Raw genomic sequence first — 12,901 nt, 5'->3', positions numbered from 1 at the left:
TGAGGTGAGGGCACAGTTACAGTTTTTAGTAGCTTTGCGATATTGTCCGAAGCTATGAGATGATTAATGTCTTGCAATGATCCTTTCATTAATTTAGTTTTCTATCTATGTTTAATTGTTTATTCAGTCTATTTTATAGGCACGTCGGTAGATAATGGATGACAAAATTCAAGTATCCATAATTTATCTCTTTGACTTTAAGCATGGGTATGCATGAAAAACAAAGATGTCTTTACACTGCAGAAATCTTTCAAAAAGATCATGCATAGATTATTCTTGTATTGAATATTATATATATACAATCACCTAAATATTCTAATTAAACTATAAAATTTTGAATTAGGATACGGGATAAGACATGCAAACAGATATTTCAAAACTACCTGTAGAGTCTACAGAACTTAATAAATAAATCTTTCTGGAGGCAATATAAATTCTCTCTAATCTTTTATTTGGTGTAGTTAGTGTTATCATAGTACCCGCATGTATTCATAGGAAATAAATCATGGACAAAACGTGGACACTTTTTGGTGCGACGTTCTAATATGGGTCCATCGTCCTGCCAAAATCCTTGAGGCAGATCACATAAAGGATGAGAGTCCCTCTATGAGATTGCTCACAAGAGACTCAAACTTATATCTGATCATGGTAATGTTGAATTGCTTTGCATCAAAAGCATCGATAATGATAAACGGGGACATAGGTTTTAGTATGCATAGTGGAGGAAAACCCAACCTTAGCCTTCTCAGTAGTTTTTCTGAGCCTTTGAAGTGCTAACTTGTCCTTACTCAGATAGTCAAGAGGTGCACCATAAAATTATGCACCACTAAGAAAAGTGTCACCATTGGTTGCTTTAACCTAAAAAATATGTCGAAAATAAGAATTACAACACCTAATTCAACATCTTGGAACAGACACTCAAGTAGATACCTTATTCTACAATATATGTCTGTGTGGAATAGTCCTAAAGCCATACATATTTATACGTTGAGTATAATATACTTTGTTTTAAAATTTTATGAGAGATTTTTTAAGACACGCAGTATTATCCATGTGACAGGCACTAATATTTACATATATATACTCGAACCTATGTGTACATGATTATATGGAGATACAGCGGAACTTATTCATGGATTTATTGGCGCATGAAAGAAATGGATATCGGATATCGGAGAATTCTTTCTGCCGATATAAAATATCTTAACCATATCACGAAAAAGTCTATACAGTAGAGTTTGTGAGCCTACGATGCCGCGCTCTCCGTAACTGTGTTAATTTCCCGAACTTTGCTTTTTGAATTAAATGTTACTTTAATGTCGGTATTTAATTTAACAGTATTGTTATCTTATCATGTGATCCGTGTGTTTTTAGTATAAAATATTTAATTGTCCTGTAACAACACACGAACACGTTACCTAGTCACATCGACTGATCGTGGCCATTTGATCTGCAAAAGATTGGGCAAGAAACGATTAGGCACGCCATCGAGAAACCATAGCCCTATCGATGTCGCACGGCTGGCCGTATTGTTGGACTCCTCATCTCACTCTATATCAGCTAGCTAGGTCCCCTGTCTCATCGTCATCTATATGGACACTCTATAGGCCCATACACTTGATCAATGCGACCATGCAGGGAGGAGCCCAGGACGACGACGACGGCACAGATAGACGTCAAATCCATTTCCATGCACGGCCGTATCCATATTATCTATCCTCTTGATTTTCTAGCCTAGTGCTCACTCTTCACTCTGTCCCTGAAATATAGATTTCTCGAGTTGTCAAGTCAAACTTTATAAATTTCAACCAAATTTTCAAAAAACCCGTCAAGATTTATGACATCAAATTAGTATCATTAGATATACCATAGAACATATTTTTATAATGTGCTAATTTTATGTCATAGATATTATTGCTCTTTCCTATAAAATTAGTTAAACTTAAGATAATTTGACCTGTACGGAAAGAAATTAGTTTATTTAGGAACGGAGGGAGTACATAATAGTTCACCAAGACAACCTACACAAAGCAAGGAAATAATTGTCTCTTTCATTTGTCCTAAATCAATCTATTTTAAGTTTGATCAAATTTATAGAAAAGAACAATAATATTTTTACATCATATAAGCTCGGTTAGAAACATTATGGAATGTATTTTTACAACTTACCTTTTTGGTGTGGTAGAAGTTAATATGTTTTCCTATAATGTTAGTCAAACATGAGGTGAGTTGACTTAGGATATATATGAAAATACACTATTTTTTTTTGTGACGGAGAGAATATTTATAGAAAGCAAAATATATCAAATGATTTTGTATCTCCCATGATTAGGGGAATCGGCAGGCATGTTTTTAAAGGAATTCCCCTCCCGTTATTAGGGGATGCGGAAGAAGTATTTTCGTTTTTCTAGATTCTTTAATTTATTAAGTAATTAAAAAATCGAAAGGAATCGCTTCTGTATTCTCCTGTGATTAGGGGAATCGGCATGCATGTTTTCTAGATTTTTTAATTTATTAAGTAATAAACAAAATTCAAAAATTAACAGCTCATATTTATTTGAGATATTACCTTCTACTGTCTCTGTTCTAAATTATAAGTTATTTTGTTTTTTTTGGTACATAGAGTTTGCTATGTATCTAGACATATGTTATATTTAGATGCATAATAAAATAGATGTATAAAAAAGTTAAATCAACTTGTGATTTGGAACGAAGAGTAGCAGGTAAAGGGTGTACCTTAGCGAGATAAACGGCTGCAGCGCACAGCCCCAATTATTTTTTGTGTCTCACCGCGTGGATCCATCATTTGGAATGATTTTCTCCCCGCGTGGATTTGACCACTGACCAACTGTTTGGAGAGATTCGTCAGCGCTGCAACTGCAAGCAAGCAAACAACTGCCCCGTTACGCCCTCATGTTCTTGCTTAGCGTTAGTGCGCATGCTTTTCACGATGATAGTAATAATACGTGCAGTGTGTGTGTCTATATATATATAAAAGGTGATCAGGACATTAATTAAAAAAAGCCATCAGAAACGGGGCACAACTGATGCGTAACAAAAGCAATCGTATGCGTAAGCTAGGCAACTAGCTAGCTGGTGAAAGTGGCCAAGGTTTTCTCCAACCAATTTGTTGCTTGGACTAATGTTGCAAGTTGATGTATGTTGCTATAAATATATATGTATATACGAGCTTTGCAGCCCATGGAGCTCACTGATTGAGCTTGTTAATCTAACAGACCGACCTGCACTTTGAGTTTGATGAATCTCCTTTTCCCCTGCCGTCGTCCCTCTGAATATTGCAGGAGGTGAATGACAGCATAACGAGTCATCGCGCATTACAACTAACCTCCTCGCATCGCATCGGCATGCATGATGGCGATGCTTTTATTTATATATTTGCAGTCGTTCTCTGCTGCATGTGTCTAGGATACCCCGATACTTCACCCAGGTTGCGTATCGGTATCGCGATATGTATCGGATAACTCCGATACGGTATCGGGAAATATCATCAATACTTCTGATATTTTTTGGTACATTCATTCATGATATTTCGGCCCTATTCGGCTGGCTGGAAAAATGACTGATGCTGATGCTGATGCTGATTTGCCGTGAGAGAAAAACACTGTTATTTCGTTGAAATGGTACGGCTGATAAATTCAAGCGAACAGAGCCTTCGTCGATACTTTTGATTTTTTTGGTATATTTATATACTTGCCGTATCTGTGTATCCTTGTTTTTGAAAAATTCCGTATCACACCGTATCCGTATCCGCGTATCAATATCCTGTAATGGTGCATCCTGCTAGGTGTGTATGTGTTCTATAAAAAAAACTCTGTTATACAGTATCAGTTTATGAATTTGCTGGGGGATGCATGCTGCCTTGTTATTTCTCAAAAAAGTATCCAGGCCCAAATATCATTTGGAATCCCGGCCCCTTCTGTTTCCTGTTCACAGAAACTTGCGTTTTTTTTAGGAAACTACAGAAACTTGCGTTGACTGTTCCTTCGGCCGGGTTCTGTTCAATCCAGTTGCCTAGCTCAGAGCTTACAACGGTCGTCGACGGTGCAGCTAGGTCGTCGTCTATGAAATCCTCCGATCCTCCACGCGAAGGCCGATAAGTTTATCGATCCGGCGACCGGTGGCGTGTACCATGTCGAATTGTCGGTGCAGGTTAATGGTTTGGTAGCAGGAGAGAGACATCTTCGGCTGACCACCGTCACCAAACAGTGGTTATAGTACTACTTTCGGCAATAAGAAAAAATACTATTCCGACTGAATTATTATGAGAGAAAAGTATTGTTCTGACTGAAAGACACGGTTCATATGAACAGTGCCCACGTGAGTGGGCTGGCCAGCACCAGCCCAGCCAGCCAACCAGCCGAACATGCGCGAGACTACCCACAGCAACTTCTTCACCTACCAAAACCACACCACCACCACAGGTCCTTTTCTGCACCACCACCACCACCATGTGCTGTACTAACTCTTTACAAAGCTCTGCATTTTCCAGAGCTTTTTTCTGCATGATAGGTTTCATTTCATAGAGAGGTCAAGAACGAAGATGGTGACTTGATGCGGTGGTCACACCTCACAGGAGCACCTACTAAGGCAGTCACCTACTCAACAATAAGCTTGAAGACATCAGCACTCACTCATGGGCTCATGGCCGTGGGAGATATCAGGAGGCCGGGGGATGCAGAGAGATTCTGAATCAGTCTCACCTACCACAAAAGATTCACCCTGCGCTTTGTGCGTGCATAAATAAATCCATGCACAAAACAGACATCAGGAAACCTCAAGAAGGCCGGCTTTGTCTAGTCATCACTCAAGCTGACATCGACTCTCACAACTAATGCGCACAAATGAAAGTTTCTTTTTGCTAGCGAAAGATGGAGCATGTTTTTAGAACCGTACACGGAGCATTCGGTTCAGCTCGGCTCACACCTGGGCCGTTCTTAGATTATCAGCAACACAAGCCACACAAGCTCACAACATATTGGGTTGGGCTACCCATCTACCTTTGGGCTGATCGAACAACAACGGCTGTTCCCTATTTCGCAAAAAAAAAAAATGTCGTTCTTCTCTTTAATCATTTTCCTTAATTTATTTAAGAATTTAACGATATTATGTTTTAATAATAGACGACGTGTTCATTGACGATGAAGTGTATCTAATAACTTTGTCATTCTTGAAATCTGACACAATTCAATCTTTAGGAGACACTCAAAAGAATAAGTGCCCTGTTCGCTTGGCTGATAAACCATAACTGAAAGTACTGTTGGCTGATTTATTGTGAAAGAAAAATATTGTTTGTTGGCTGAAAAAGTATGGCTTATAAGCCACGCGAACAAGACGAAGGTGTGTTCGCTTGTGTTTATATTGAAAAAGTCGTGTTGATATAAGAAAATAAAACACGCTTTGCTTCGTACTACTAAAAACCACAACATGTGTTACTTTAGGACCGTACTTGTGTCGCTCATGAGATGGTCGTGCTTGAAAGCGCTTGCTTAGTGCTTCAAATTGTACTGTTGTATAGTGTCTAGAAATTTAGCTAGGTCGCAGGTTAATGGAATCATATTGGTTCCTTTATATATATCTGAAAAAAACACGGCAAGAGACTATATTTTTTTCTTAATTTATATAAAAAGAGATTTTAGTAGAAAAATACCATCCAACAACCTTTTTAATTGGATCATCACATATAGAAATCCTCTATTCCTCGCAAGCCAAAGATGGAGAGCGAGAATGTCTCTCTAGAGTGGACACAAGATGTAGAAAAACTGTTGGAGTATATAAAGATATATAACACGGTTTTTACTCAAATAACTCTTCGAATGATAATTTAGGAAGTAAATTTTATAAAGACTCTTAGAGATGCTCTTAGAGAGGTTGGCCTTAATAGGCAACTGACACTGCCTAGGAGTACATGTAGGCGACTCGACTATGTGCCAGTCCCTTTCTCTCTTGCTTAGTGCTCACCATCGCCGCGTGCGATGCTCAACGCGGGCAAGCTCAAGCCTCGGCACCCACCGCGCTCCTCATGGGCGAGCCCAGCCCCCGACCATCGAGGCGTAGGTGAGCCTAGAGCCAGCCGCCATAGCCCTCTTGGGCGCTCCTGCTGTTGAGCTCAAGCCCGGCCGCCGCCGCCCATGGCCAAGCTCAGATGCTAACCTCCACGGCTGCTCGACACGAGAATTATATATTAGCGAAAGGAAGGCATGGATTTCACGCCCGCTAGACACAGGGACGACGGGTGTGGCTCCTACCTACGACCACAGGGAGAGTGTGCGCGGTGTGGTCGCGAGCGTGGTGAGGTCAGACGCGCGTGCATGCGGCTCCCGGGGGTGAGGTCACCAGTGTGCTGATGTGGACTTGAGTTGCCATTCTGAAGGACTAAAACAGTGACCAAAGGGGAGGGTGAATAAGAGCCAATCAAAATTATTTTCTAACAGAATTTGGTCTATATCCAAAAATCAACCCGTAACATGTCTCTCCTAATCACGTAGACCACACATGTCAACAAGCGATAAGATGACCTTAGAGTTGATCAGAGACGTCTCAAAATCACCACTAAATCGCTGAAACAACACAAACAAGAAACGACACAAAAGGGAATTTATCTGAGAAACCTAGCTAGGTTTATATCGAAACCCGACTTAGACTATATGACCCTGGCTAATCCTATAATCAAATTCGGCTAAGCCTATTTTGGATTTCAGCCTACAAACATTTGTAGAAAGGTGAATTCCTAGGAAAATGAACTCTAAAAACCGTGAAACTTTGCACCCTTCTTCCCTAGAACATAGTGAAGATATCTCCAAGAGATCTTGACCAAAAGCTCCAAGCTTGGCCAAGAATCTTGAATATTCTCTCTCAAATTAGGGTTTTCACAATTTTCTTGAGAAGAGGGATTTGATGGTGCTCGTGAGAAACCTGTTGGAGGCCAGGACTAAGCATGTCGCCGAGACCTCGTAGCACCTAAGAAGCATAACAGAACATCACAAAAATCTCAGTCCAAAAATCCTCAAGAAAATCTCAAAAAGAAGGTGAAAAGAGATGTTTTTGGGGGTTTGGAACAAGATGGATTGATGTTTCACTTCAAGCCATGATTTGGTTAAGTTCCAAGGGTCCCAAAAACTTACAAAAATGTGCAAAAGGTTCAACCAAAGTAGCATAAAGAAAATCTCTAAAAAGTGACCACAAAAATCACCAAAAAGGGGGAAACAAAGAAAGGAGTAGACAATTTAGAAATTTGAGAAAACTTTTTTGTAGAATAATAGGGTCGAGCCCTATTCTTTAACCATAGGCAAAGACAAATATCGTTTACAACGTAGCAGACAGGTACACCATCTAGAGCGTTCAAGCGCTGAAGCCAAAAACCCGGAGAGATTACTTTAGGTTTTAATAGTTGAACGGAAGAACTACGAAAACAAAGTCCTTTGTCTGAACAAAGTAGTAACAACCGGATGATCCATCAGACGCCTTGCAAAGGAGAACTAAAACCGGCTGCATATATCCAGTTGTTCCACATAGAACCAAACATAGCTTCTAATCCTGAACCCACATCACTTGCACAGCTGCCTCCTTGAGCTTTGCCACCTTCATATACAAGATCTCTCTCCTCTCCTCCAGGCACAAGACCCCCACCTCTACACCAACATAGCCAGTCTGTGGAGGAGCATATCCATACTCCTCCATGACATTCTCTGAAAACAAATATCATTCCTTAGCTTCCATAGGCTCCAAACAATAGTTGAAGTGGACATATTTAAAATCCTATTTCTTTTATTACTTAACAGAATTTCCCAAAAGTGCTTGTTTTGGGACATAAGCTTGTCCTTGGGAAACCTTCGAATTGTGTTTCTAATTGGTGAAGTGGCTCCCCCAACACCAATCTTTGTGTGCCTATCTCAAGATTCATGCCAACGAGATTTGCAATATTTATGATAAACATATGCATCTACAACCACCCTTTCAAAGTCTTTATGAACAGGGAGTATGAGGGGGTTGAAGATTTCGTGAGTGGCAATATTGGAGAGACCAATTGATTCAGGAGATTTCTCAATGAGCATGGGTTTGATGAGATGTTCATGAAATAGCTTCCATGCTCATTGATGTCATCTTCCTTTTTAGGCTAGGTTGTTTCTTCATGGATGTCTATAGGCGGAAACATTTTCTCCATCATTCCATACCTATGACATTCATTGGACATTTTATTGTCCAAGATTTCCCTTGGATTGGTGACTCTCAGGTTGATCTTGTCTAAGGCCTCCTCCAAACTTGGATGAGTCATGTTTATTAAGGGGATTGACTTAAGCTTACTCTTTGGATCAGGTTTGGGTTCTATCCTTAAGGTTTCGGCCTTGTCTATCCATTCAATGGCATATGAATTCTTAACATCCTCCAGCTATTGTCGTGGCTCTTCTTGGTCATCCTCATAGTCTTCATGGCTCCTATACTTTGGATGTCTTAGTGGATTTCTAGGATCATCATGAGACTTAGGAGTAAGAGCATCAGGGGATTCATCGGGGTCAAGGATGGGTTTAAAACTTATATCGATTACAAGCATAGAAGGGGAGAAGATAGGATTGGCTTCTAGATGACTCGGCTCTCCTTCAATGGCATCACTTGACATGCCACCCTTGAGTCCTTCCCAATGTCCTATATAGGAATAAGGACATTTTTTAAGAGATCCCTTCTTGAGAGGATTTAAATTATATTCGCTCGAAGGTCTTTTATATAGCAGAGAGTTTAAACTTTTCCCAAAATCAGTATAAAAAGATCATCCTTAATTTCAATAGGGATTTCCAAAGGTGGAATTTCTTCTTCCCTTAGAGGATTTTGGGGTATTGATGGTTCGGGGTTGACTAAATCTTGGGATTGGAGTGGTTGTGATTTGGCTATCAAAACTTTCTCTTCTTGATCAGGAGATGATTTCTCCTCGAGGAGCTCATCATGAATGCTAGTGTAGGGAGCCTTTCCACTTATTCTATCAAGGATAGTCCTTGCTTCACTAACAGATAGACAGAGGAAAGCTCCTCTAGAGGCTTGATCAAGGGATTGCGAAGAATCCTTGCTAAGACCCATATAAAAATGTTGAAGGAGCATCGGGTCTGAAATAGCAAGGTCTGGGGCAGTGGTGATAAGACTATTAATACGTTCCCATGATGTGCCAAGAGATTCTTCTTCTAGTTATCTAAAATTTAGAACCTCTTTCCAAAGGATAACCACTTTAGAGATGGGAAAGAAACATAAACAAAATTTAGAGCATACCGTTTCTCAATCTCCTTGCATACTTCCTATGGTTCGACTATACCATTGTTTAGCTCTTCCCGTCAAAGAGAATGGAAATAGCTTCCATCTTAAGGTTTCATCAGACATGCCAGCGATATGCAAGCATGCATAGGTCTGTGCAAAGTACCATAGGTGTGAGTATGGGTTTTTGTTGTCTTCTCCCAAGAAGGATTGTTCCTGAATTAATTTTATTAAACACGGGCGCAGCTTATAACCTGGTGTTAAGATAGGCTCTGAAGATTTTGGCGGCTTTAGGCTTGCGCTCGTAGGTTTAGCATATTGATATATAGGTGTGTTATCCATGCTAAAGGAAAAAATAAAACAAAAGATAAAAAGCTAAGCTAGGTTCGTAGTTAACTCAGCGACTGTTTCCATAGCAAAGGCGCCCGGAAGCTTGTTGGTATTTAATAATACACACAGATAAATCCGCAAGCGCATGGATACCGCTGTAGCTTTCACCCAGAAATATTCCAAGTATCGTATCCACAGGGAAATGTGTGAGACTAACTACGGTCTAACTTAACTAAGGGTAGCAACAAGGTTAGGATAAGCAGGAGTGTAGAGAGGATAACTAAGGTTCTCTTGTTCTAACTTCGGTAAGCTATTTTTCTACTATTCAACTAGGGACATTACTAGGGAAAGACACCAACAGAGGATATTTTCCTTCGTAACTGGGTCCTACTTGGCCTACAAACGGGATGTGGACTCTGTAGGATTCAATGAGGCTATAAGAGTCACCCTCGTGAGCTACCACCAATCCGGAATGCAGGGTGCATCCACGATTAAACCAAGTCTAAGCACCACACTTACACTTATGATTAATACTTTACTCCCTCTAGTACAGGAGTAAAGGACTCAAAGAGTCACAATCCTGATGAACAATATAAATAAGATGCTTACTTGAATCAGAAGTTGATTACCCGAGAAATTTTAGAGGCAAGCTCAGATAGAACTTGGATCCACCAAGGTACAAGATATAGAGAGAGCACCGATAGGCCAACACCTCCTCCAAACTCTTCCCTCACTCTCTATCTTACTATTTCTATTTATAAAGACTAGATCATATGGAGGACTAATCTTCTCTTGATTGCTGGCTTTGATCCTGAAGATATGAATTAGGGTTTCAAGGATGACTCTGCTGGAGGGGGGTACATGGCTGTATATATAGGGGGTAAACATCAATTATGGACCCTCAGATCAAACAGACTTAAAAGGATGGCATAGATGCAATCTAGGTGGCGGTGGAGAATCGACATTCAAAGGAGAGCATGACATGTGGATCCCATGGGCTAGCTGGCCCATAGGTGGGGCCAGCTAGCCCCACATGTTAGCCCCTTGAGGTCTGCTTTGGTGGGTTGCCTTCTATAGTGTTCTAGAGTCTTCCTACATCGGTTTCGTTGCGGATAAACGTGATTTGCTTTGATGAATAGGTCATCCTTGATGGTTTTCTGATTAAACCCTGTTGAAAACATAGATTCATCAAAACTCATGGAATTTATTAGTTTAAACCCCTAGTCCTATGTTTGGTGATGGAATTAAGTATATATGCAGGTTATATTAATGGTTTATAATTGATGTTAATGACTATCAACAATGATCCATGACAAAAATGAAAATATTCGTCATAGATAGTGATCTTCTATGACAGTTTTGGATTCGTCATTAAGATTTTTTTCATAGAAGAGCAGATTTCTACTAATGTCTCTAGTATTGAATGACCAGACTAGAAGACCAAAACCAATTATCTTCCCAAAAGTGAACTTTTTCACCATTTCCTATGACCACTACTAGAAATATCCACTTTTATGACGAAAATGTTAATAATGAATCCAAAACCATCATAGAAGAGCCCTTTTTATGATGAATATTTCTGTTTGATCATAGATCAATTGTGATAATTCTGTAACCCTCCCTTTCTATGATGAAATCAGGCATCGTCACAAAAAATGTCATAGAAGAGCGCAGGGTTTCGTCATAGATCACTCGCGCTACTCATCTATGATGATCTCCTTTAAAACTTTGATGAACATGGCTTCATCATTGAACTAGTTACACATCTATGATGGACAATATTCGATCTGTAATGAATGGCTTCGTCATAGATCTCCACACGGTACTTTCTCCATCCGACGTGTACCTGTGGGACCTATAGTTACTCATCCGTGACGCTTGTAATTCATCATAAAAGTCTCCGCTCGATCATATCTCCATGTGACCTGTACCTTTGGGACCCTTCTCTATCCGACATGTACCTATGGGACCTGCAGTTACTCATCCATGATGCTTGCAATTCATCATAAAAGTCTTCGCTCGGTCCTTTCTCCGTCCAACATGTACCTACGGGACCCTTCAACATCTGACATGTGGGACCTGATGGCTTATGTGTCACGTGTACCTAAGAGACCGTTCTCCATCTCCATCTGACCTATGGGACCTGACGACCCATCTCCATTTGACCTATGGGACCCTTACGACCCATCTCCATCCGACCTATGGGACCTGATGGCTTGCGTGTCACTTGACACTTGCAATTCATCATAAAGTCTCTGCTTGGTCCTTCTGCATCCGACCCATGGGACCCAATGGCTTACATGTCACGTGTAACCTTTCTCCATCTCCATCCGACTTGTGGGACCCGACGGTTTGCGTGTCACCTGTACCATGTGTGCTGTCGGGGTTTAATTTCTCAAAAAGGTCTGATACCTGGGAGTCGAACACAGGATCTGGACCAAAGATTGGAGCATCTCTGCCATTACCCTAGACACCTGGCTGTGCTGACATATCTTTGGAGTCACTATAGTATCCTATTGACTGTGTTATAGGTTGACCTAAATTGGATATATCCCCTATAAGTGGAAACAAATTTGTGCCCACTGGACTTACGGCGGCGGCAGCGGCGGTGGAGGCAGAGGATCCCCGGCCTACTATGGTGGCTCAGGCATCCTTTTGGTGGTGTGGTGGGGCTCTCCTGGTGGAGCGTGGCAGCATTGGCGTCTGCATGATTAGGTGTGTGCTATGGTAGAGGCGGCTTGCAGCTGAGCTATGCTGGTTTGTAGAACAAAGGTATGAGTACCTTCTTCTATGATTATAGGACTCCATTTTCTATACACGATAAAGTAAAGAACACATAAAGAAAGGCTATTCTGTATGATTTTCAATTGAAATCAATGCTTTTGTCACACAAAAATAGAAAACCAGACTATCCCATAGTATGATATGAACAAATACATAGATTAGTGCTCTCGAACACTATATGCTTTGTTCTAATGCTAGTTTTGCCATTGTCCACCTAATGGATAGATCATGGATTCCTAATGGAAGACCATTATCATCGACGTTCATCACATGAGTTGAAGAGTTCATAGATATGGTTAAACAAAAATAGCTAGAGGAAAACATCCCTTGCCCGTGTACACATTGTCTTAACTAGGTGGCTAAAACTTGGCAGTAGGTGAAGGATGACTTATGTATAAACAGAATGTCACCCACATACACCACATGGATTCATCAAGGGGAAGAGGGAGGAGGTACTGACATTATAGAGTCATTAGATGTGCATGGATCTCATCATGATGGTTGGATTGCGGAGGAGGAGTAGGTGGACCGC

This window comes from Miscanthus floridulus, chromosome 17, assembly GCF_019320115.1.
Source record: "Miscanthus floridulus cultivar M001 chromosome 17, ASM1932011v1, whole genome shotgun sequence".
Lineage (NCBI taxonomy): Eukaryota > Viridiplantae > Streptophyta > Magnoliopsida > Poales > Poaceae > Miscanthus > Miscanthus floridulus.
Note: the sequence above shows the minus strand (reverse complement) of the source record.